Source organism: Ostrea edulis, chromosome 6 (genome assembly GCF_947568905.1).
Source record: "Ostrea edulis chromosome 6, xbOstEdul1.1, whole genome shotgun sequence".
In the NCBI taxonomy this organism is placed as follows: domain Eukaryota; kingdom Metazoa; phylum Mollusca; class Bivalvia; order Ostreida; family Ostreidae; genus Ostrea; species Ostrea edulis.
In genome coordinates, this window is record NC_079169.1 from 34,735,914 (window position 1) to 34,744,355 (window position 8,442).

Genomic DNA, 8,442 nt, shown 5'->3' on the forward strand with positions numbered 1-8,442 from the left:
CAGGAATTATGGAGAAGAACAAGCCAAACTCCAATAATAGATATCATCAAAAGAAGAAAATGGCGTTGGATTGGTCATATCCTCAGACGACCACAGAATAACATCACAAGACATGCATTAGAATGGAATCCACAAGGAAAGAGAAAAAGGGGCGTCCAGTAACAACATGGCGAAGGACTTTAAATACAGAGCTCAGGTCGATCTAGATGTCATGGGGAGAAACCAAACAAGCTGCACATGACCGAGACAGATGGAAAACTATTGTTGAGGTCCTATGCCCACTCAGGGGCCAAGAGGAATAAGTCAAGTAAGTCAATGTTTGGTCAAGCGCAATCATATTTCAAATGACGGTATTGTAAAAGGAAAGTTTGATAATTCTTATTTTCGGTGTGACTAAACAAGTTTGATTCTAAATCGTCATAAATGAAATAATTTCAAAGGAAATAAAGAGTATAACTACACATTGAGAAAGTGGGAAAACATTTGCAGACGAAACGACTTGGTCACCATGGAAACAATCAGCGTCTTCCCTATTTACATATATTTTAAAGGCACACATAGACATACCATTTTCGCAGATTTTATCTACTTTCATATCACTGAATATATAATCAAGCAGATCTGAGGGAGGATATTCAATAAGTTTATAATGAGGACCCTTTACATTAGAAACTTCGTGGGACTTCACTGCGTATACTCTGTATATATCCCCATTGTACAGAAGCTCCACATACCTTAAGTCATGATGGACGAGACTTGGAAAATCCGCGGTATCTGACGTCATTCGAAGAATGAATAATTCTAAGTAAGGGAGCTGCTTGTGTAGCTGATTAAGCGTTTCATTGAGAGTTTCCCTAATTTTCAGTATTTCGCCTAATTTAGGCTGAAAATTTGGAGAACACATATGGATGCTGCAATTTTGAAATGCTCCCGTCATGTATTTTTTTTTTATATCTTCTACTGCGTTTTTGAACTCTGCTTCATAAATACGAGATGTGTTCCCATGTTTGTATGTTTGAGCCATTATAAATGCAGCAAATCCTTCAGTAAAGGGCTGAAAAATGTTCAAGAAAAAGCTATTGATGGTGACGCCATTACAAAATCCTTCTTTTTCAATGAGATGTGTCATGAAGCTAGATTTCCCTATGACTGCTGCGCCCGTCAGGATATTACGAAGGGTTCTCAGTGGGGTAATTATATCTTTGCACTGATTCCAAAAATTGGCTTTCATTCCAGTAGCATGCAAATTCACTTTGAGATGCTCATATTCTTTTAAACAACTGTTCATCTCATCAATTATTCCACGAAGGTTATTGTAAAATATGTCTTCTTTGATTGAAACTGTAAGATTAAATAACTGAACTGTAACGTAAGTCTTAATGTTATCGATTTCACGTTCTAACTCATCTACCTTATCATGGAGGTCGCCATCTTTACTTTCGTTAAAAAGATTTCCAATATCGATGCTCATTGAAATCAATCTCCAAGCGTTGTTGATTATATCTAATCCTGCTCCAATTTGTCCTTGCACCAAAGGTATAAAACAGATAAGGATTAGACAAAGAACAATAGATCTCTTCATTCTTTATACAAGTACGTCTTTGAACCTGAAAAAATGTAAACTCATATTCATCCAATGTTTATAATCTACGGTGTAAATAGATACATAAAATATTTACCATAGTGGTATACATACGTACATGTATAATGTAGAAAAACAACGCTGTATTAGTTTTTCAAAACAAACAAAAACCTATTATGTGAAAGTATATTAACAAATAACAAATATTAGATTGAAGTAACCCACTAATAATTCAAAACATTGTTTCCATAAAAATTGCCAAGTCAATAACTACGTGCACTTTATATAGAGGGTAATATGTCCTGATTTTTGGATCGGTAACATGACAGACGCTTTGATTTAAAATATATGTTCGTGTGATATCTTTCCGACAATCTAAAACGTAGCGCTGATCTTTTGTGCTTTGTTATGTGTAGATAATTTGAGTTGTTGGCTTGCTTAACGTCTATGTTTAGTAAAATATTCGAACATAAATCGGATAGAAATATCTAATAGATGTACGAAAATCAGTATAATACAACAAATAGTACATGTAGCTGAGGTTCATACTAACGAGGAAATTGGTTGCACTTCATTAATATTTCATTCTAATTTGAACATATTTACTAGTATGAAATGGCTTCGTATTGCTCTGATCAAATTACATTACCGATATGACAGAAATCCAACCTGTCGTACATATAGGGTGAAATGATACTCAAGTCATTTATGATCCTAGATTTTACGTGTTTCATCTCAGTATGGCACTTTTCTACGTTTGTTATATGTATATATAGAGGTATTACGCGTTTGATCAGTCAAAAAGGGAATGATTACCTCAAAATAAGAAATAGGCTTTAGTTGGTGCATAATGTTGATAATCAAGAAAATTGACGGCCATTAAAAATGGATTCGTTTATAGCATTATGCTGTATATAGTCTAATAAGACTTTCACCTAAATGAAACTCTTTTTTAGAAAAATGTTTCTAATTGTTTTAGAACAAAGTCTTTTCAAAATGAGCAATATTTTAAAAGTCTCCATGTTTTGATTTCAGTTCCAAGATTTTATGATTAAGCATAGAATGGGAACAAAGATAAAAATATCCAGTAATTTGCAGAGTATATTTTGCAGTATACTCCATCACCTTACTTTCGGGTTTAATTGTGTCATGACTACACTAAACTTTATTTGGTATGTGATTCTTCATCTAGCGCAGGTTCAAAAATGCCCCAGTGCAACAGATAAAAATAGTACAAAGCTTTATCCGACTCAAAAGTCCTTCACCGTTCGAAATACATCTGTTTTATGAACGACGTATACCATTCTAACACGCATCCTCCCTGTCCCTAGAATATCATTTTAAAAGAACTACAGAACTAAGAAAGTTTAACATGAAATCATGATGTTATATAGTAAGTACAGAATAGGGAAAAACATCAATCAGTAAATTCCCGTGGGGATCCGGGTTAGAATAGGTCCTCAGTACCCCTTGATTGTCGTAAGAGGCGACTAAATGGGGCGGTCCTTCGGATGAGACCCCCAAAACCGAGGTCCCGTGTCACAGCAGGTGTGGCACGATAAAGATCCCACCCTGCTCAAAGATCGTAAGCGCCGAGTATAGGACTAAATTTTGCAGCCCTTCAACGGCAATGGTGACTTCTCCATATCAGTGAAACATTCTCATTAAACAATATTCAATCAATCCATCAGAAAAAGAATTAATGCAAAATAAACCTACACAATGTTAAATGTCCATATTACTATGATAGTGGCGTTATTGGAGATGAAATTAAACCAGAGACAACATTAATAATTTATCACAACCTAATATTGAATCCAAATTTACACCACACATAGTCATTGATTACTTGAAATCCCTAATTAAATGAATGATATACATCATTAGGATATAATTCAACATGATTATTTTTATTGTTTTCTTCGGATTGATTTTAAAACACATTGAAACTATGCTTGGTGTGTGTTAGAAAATGAAAGAATGTTTTGATTTCGTAATTTTTCATTTCCTTATTTGACATGTACAAATGTATTTGTAAATTTTATTTAAATTCAATCAAAGCTTTTATCAAATTAATGCATTTAAGAGTTATTAGAAAATGTTGCAACGGTTAAAATGTTTCAAAATCCTTAAAACCTAAATGAGAAATTCATCAATCTTAACCTTTATAGACCTGTTTGTAGATCAGATAGAAAGCCGTCCGTACAATTTTTAAATCTGATGTTGAGTTTTTGAAAAGATATATTATTCTTTAATAATAAAATTTTTTCATGTTTATACATGCGTATTATCTGAAGGCATTGAATGTTTCGGATATTGATTTGGACATTTAAAATGTCTATGTATCAGTTTCGGTTTCTTTTCGAAGAAAACGGGATCTATAATTAAACAAAAATGATAGGAATTGATAACAAAACTACCTGTTGTCCATTGTCGGTGGGTTTCCGGAAATTGTTTAATTATAGATCGGGATCAGCCAGTGACATTGGCTGATTTAGGCCAGGCTTTAAAGACCCAATTTTAAGTTGACACCACCAAATTGTAAACTGCCTGCCAATCAAACATTTAACAATAGATCTCAGGTGGAGTGATATCTGCAGACACTGGTCTGGGGCTACCCCAGAGTGGTGTTTTGATGACAATAACAGCCAGTATTTACAGGCATTCTTTAGATCTTGAGAAAGCCCAGTATACCTGAGTTTTGATAGCAATGACCTGTTTACATCTGCTATTTTCTTGTAATTCAATTGTTTTTAAAAAGGCCCCCGAACAATGCCATTTCAACATCTGGAACAACATCCCGCAAGCATTTCTGAACTTTAGTGGCATCAATGAGGCGCCGTTGTCAAGCATGTGTGAATGCAAATGGTGGTCACACGCGTTATTAACTTTGTTAATTCAAGTTCGAATACCAGTGTCTTTCGAGTGTGCTGAAATTGACGTTATTCGACGTTAACATTAATGGATTATGAAATGTAACGAATACATTTGTTAACAGTATTACAAAAAATAAAAAAAAATTCATTGTTATTTTATATTATATTTTCATATATTGAATAATGTACAGTTTCTTTTTTTCTGCTAGTATATATTACGATAAGTAATTAACTTAGTACTCACCGATTGAGAAGAAAATTCAGTCTCAGGTAGTACTACCAGGTCTCTGTCAAATCAACACTAATAAACTGATATATGGACTGATAAACTAATATATGGACTTGTCACTCTAGATTTCAGACAAAGAATGAATTGTCACCAAGAACTTTTGGAGGGAAAAAATCCCAAAACCAATAAAAACGCAAGACACAAAATTAAAACACCAATGAAATTAAAAGAATTAGGTACAACTTGGCCAAGATATAATAAGGATACTCAGGCACCCTATACCAAATAACTCGCTAAGCTTTATGCTTAACCGAATATCGAATTGCAGATCCATTGAATGATTTCATCATTCAATATACCTATTGATAAATTAAAGATATGAAAAAAGATAATGATAATGCACGTATGCATATGAAAGGTGAAGATAACGAACAGTGAACAATCTCTTAACTCATATAAGCAATACAAAATAGAAAGTTGGGCAAACACGGACCCCTGGATATACCAGAGGTGGGATCAGGTGCCAAGGAGGAATAAGTATCCTTTATTCACCGGTCATATCCACTGTGAGCCTTATGTGAATGCATCATATTCATCTAAGATAAAAAATGACATTGCCAAATACCCACAGCCTCGAAAGCCTTATTCGGGTTACACTTACAAAACTTTACATGTTCTGGATTCTCTTTGTGTTAACACCCCGACCGTCAGACACAGGGCTCTGATCATCCTGAACGAATGTTTCGGCTTATATGCAACTCAGATATCACGTAACCTGCTGATAACCTAAAGGAATTACGTAGGTGAAACCGGAAGTCAGCACAATGCCACTGCAGGGAAACGGGGAGATATTTTAATCTTGATTACAACTTTGCTTCAATATATACTTCATGGATTGCGTGGAATGAGTCCACGCTTGGTGAAAAGTATGCCGGTCTAAAGAGTTGAAGATCATGCCCTCATGTATTTTCAAAAATGAAATTTATTGTTAACATTTACATTCTAATTTAATTTCTGTCGGAATTCTCAGCCGATGAAATTAACATATTATATTCATCAAGATCCATACGCACTTGTTCAAAACTGCGTCTCATGGGTAAATTTAATATGTATACACATGTATATGTAATCGATACACCATTAGAGCTCGCCCTTATATACAAACTTTGAGGCTGACTGGATGACGAAGCAAGTATTGTATCATACCCCTCATGTTACATTGATAAAAGGCTCACAGCGGGTGTGAACGGTCAACTGGGGATGCTTACTCCTCCTCAGTATTTGACCTCACTTTGATACGTATAGGGGTCTGTCCTATACTCTTAATTTTGTATTCTTTATAGGATTTGCGACATCGATCACTGTTCGTTATCCTCACTTTTTCATTGATTTGTAATCGTTGTCATACTATGATCTATATCGCAGTAGATCTACATGTACATACGATCATCTGTTTATAAGATATAGATATATTCTGCTAATGTTTCTCTCTATCAAATATGGATAGTATCTGTTTCCCGCTTACATGTACATTGTTTTTCTTTTAAATATCTATTTTCCTAGCTACGTGATACAGTCATATAATCGATAATAGTTCTATTTTACTTGTAACACGCAATTTAATTGAATGAGCACGCTCACAAAATGTAACTTGGTATTGGGACCCCCCCCCCCCCCCCCTCGCCCTTGACAACCAAGACGGCACTACTTTTTCTTTTCTAATTTCACATTGCATTTCCATATTCATATGAAGCAGAATTTATTAAAAAACAATTGTGCCCATGGGGATTTTAACAGACTGTTGGAGACCTGATCACCAAAAACCACGAAGATATTGTCAATGGGGAACTCATATTGTGTTTGATGCTTTTGTGTCTGGAATAGCGCATTTAAACAATTCGAGATATCAAACGCTAGCCTAAGAATAATATGCATATTAATTTCATTAATCATACATGTATGATATTTCGTATATGTTGATCGGCTCCCAGGTTAAGTTTTCGTTTTATTAGGTTGATAATAATACTTTTTAAAATTTGTTAATGAGTTTAGGTGTATCATCAAGTTAATACTATCTAAGCATGTATAAGGAGAAAAACGTGCAGTTTCAGAAGATCAGTTAATGCATTTCTATTTTCTGTAATATAAATGAGATTGTACTTGAGGTCTAAATTAAGTAAGGGCACTTTATATAAAAATATATGGATGTATGTGTTGATTGATTGATTAAATATTGTTTAACATCCCTCTCGAGAATATTTCACTCATAAGGAGACGTCACCATTGCCGGTGAAGGGCTGCAAAATTTACGCCTATGCTCGGAGATCGGTAAAGTTGGCTACTAGTAACCAGCTACTAGTAACTGGCTACTTAAAAAGAGAAAAGTTGGCTACTAGTAGCCAGCTACTTGAACCAGGAAAAGTTAGCTACTAGTATCCAGTTACTAGTAGCCAGCTACTAAAAGTATGAAAAGTTAGCTACTCGTAGCCAGCTAGTACAAAATATAAAAGTTATAATTACTGATAGCTCGCTACCAGATAAAGGTTAATGAGTTTGAAAATTATTATCTATCAGATTTATTTCTAAAGAGGACGAGGAGTCGTATGAAATTTCATGCTCAATTATCCCCAATTACATAACGTTGCAATGCAAAATACGAATAAACTTTTTCAACTGAGAGTTTATTTCAAAAGTGATACGGATTGAATTCAGACCTTCAATCATTTGATATACCATCCATTTTGAGATATCTGCTACTTTTACAATTTGATTCGAGTTACCCTGAAATTTCAACATAAGTGTGAATACCGTAAGAAACTTTATGTTTGACTTTATGTTTGTATTAGATATCTGACGAATTTACGACTATACATATGGCAAGAAGTCATAGATGGTGTTTTGGTACTCCACGAATTTTCAGATATCTCTCTTTAGGAAATCAGTTACTTATACATTTTGATTATCGGTACAAGATCTCTGTGAATACATGTACCTTAAGGAACTCCGTGTTTATATCATATATTTAACCAACTTACAACGATACGTATGGCGAGTAGTGATATTGGGTATCGTGATATGTCATCAATTTTCAGATATCACGCTTAAGGAAGTCAGCTACATATACCTTTTGATGGCAGGTAAACTGAAATTTCAAGTTTTTCGCAAATATCTTAAGGAACTCTGAGTTTGTATTAGATATCTGACTAATTTACAATTATCAAAATGAAGAAAAGTGATATTAGGTATCTTGACATGCCATAAATTTCCAGATATCACGCTTAAGGAAGTCAGCTACTTATACCTTTTGATTCCTGGTATCCTGAAATTTCACGTTTTTCATAAATATCTTAAAGAACTCTGTGCTTGTATTAGATAGCTGATTAGTTTACAACTATCCATGTGAAGTGGAATGGTACTAGGTATATTGATATGCCATTAATTTTGAGATACCACGCTTAAGGAAGTCAACTACTTATACCTTTTGATTGCAGGTAACCTGAAAATTAAAGTTTTTAGAAAATATATTAAGGAACTCCGTCTTTGTTTTAAATATCTGATTAATTTACCAATGCACATATGACAAAATCTGATACTAGGTATCTTGATATGCCATCATTTTTCAGATATCACTCTTAAGGAAGTCAACTACATATACCTTTTGATGGCAGGTAAACTAAAAAAAATTCACAAATATCTTAAGGAACTCTGTATTTGTATTAGATATCTGACTAATTTATAACTACCCACGTGAAGTG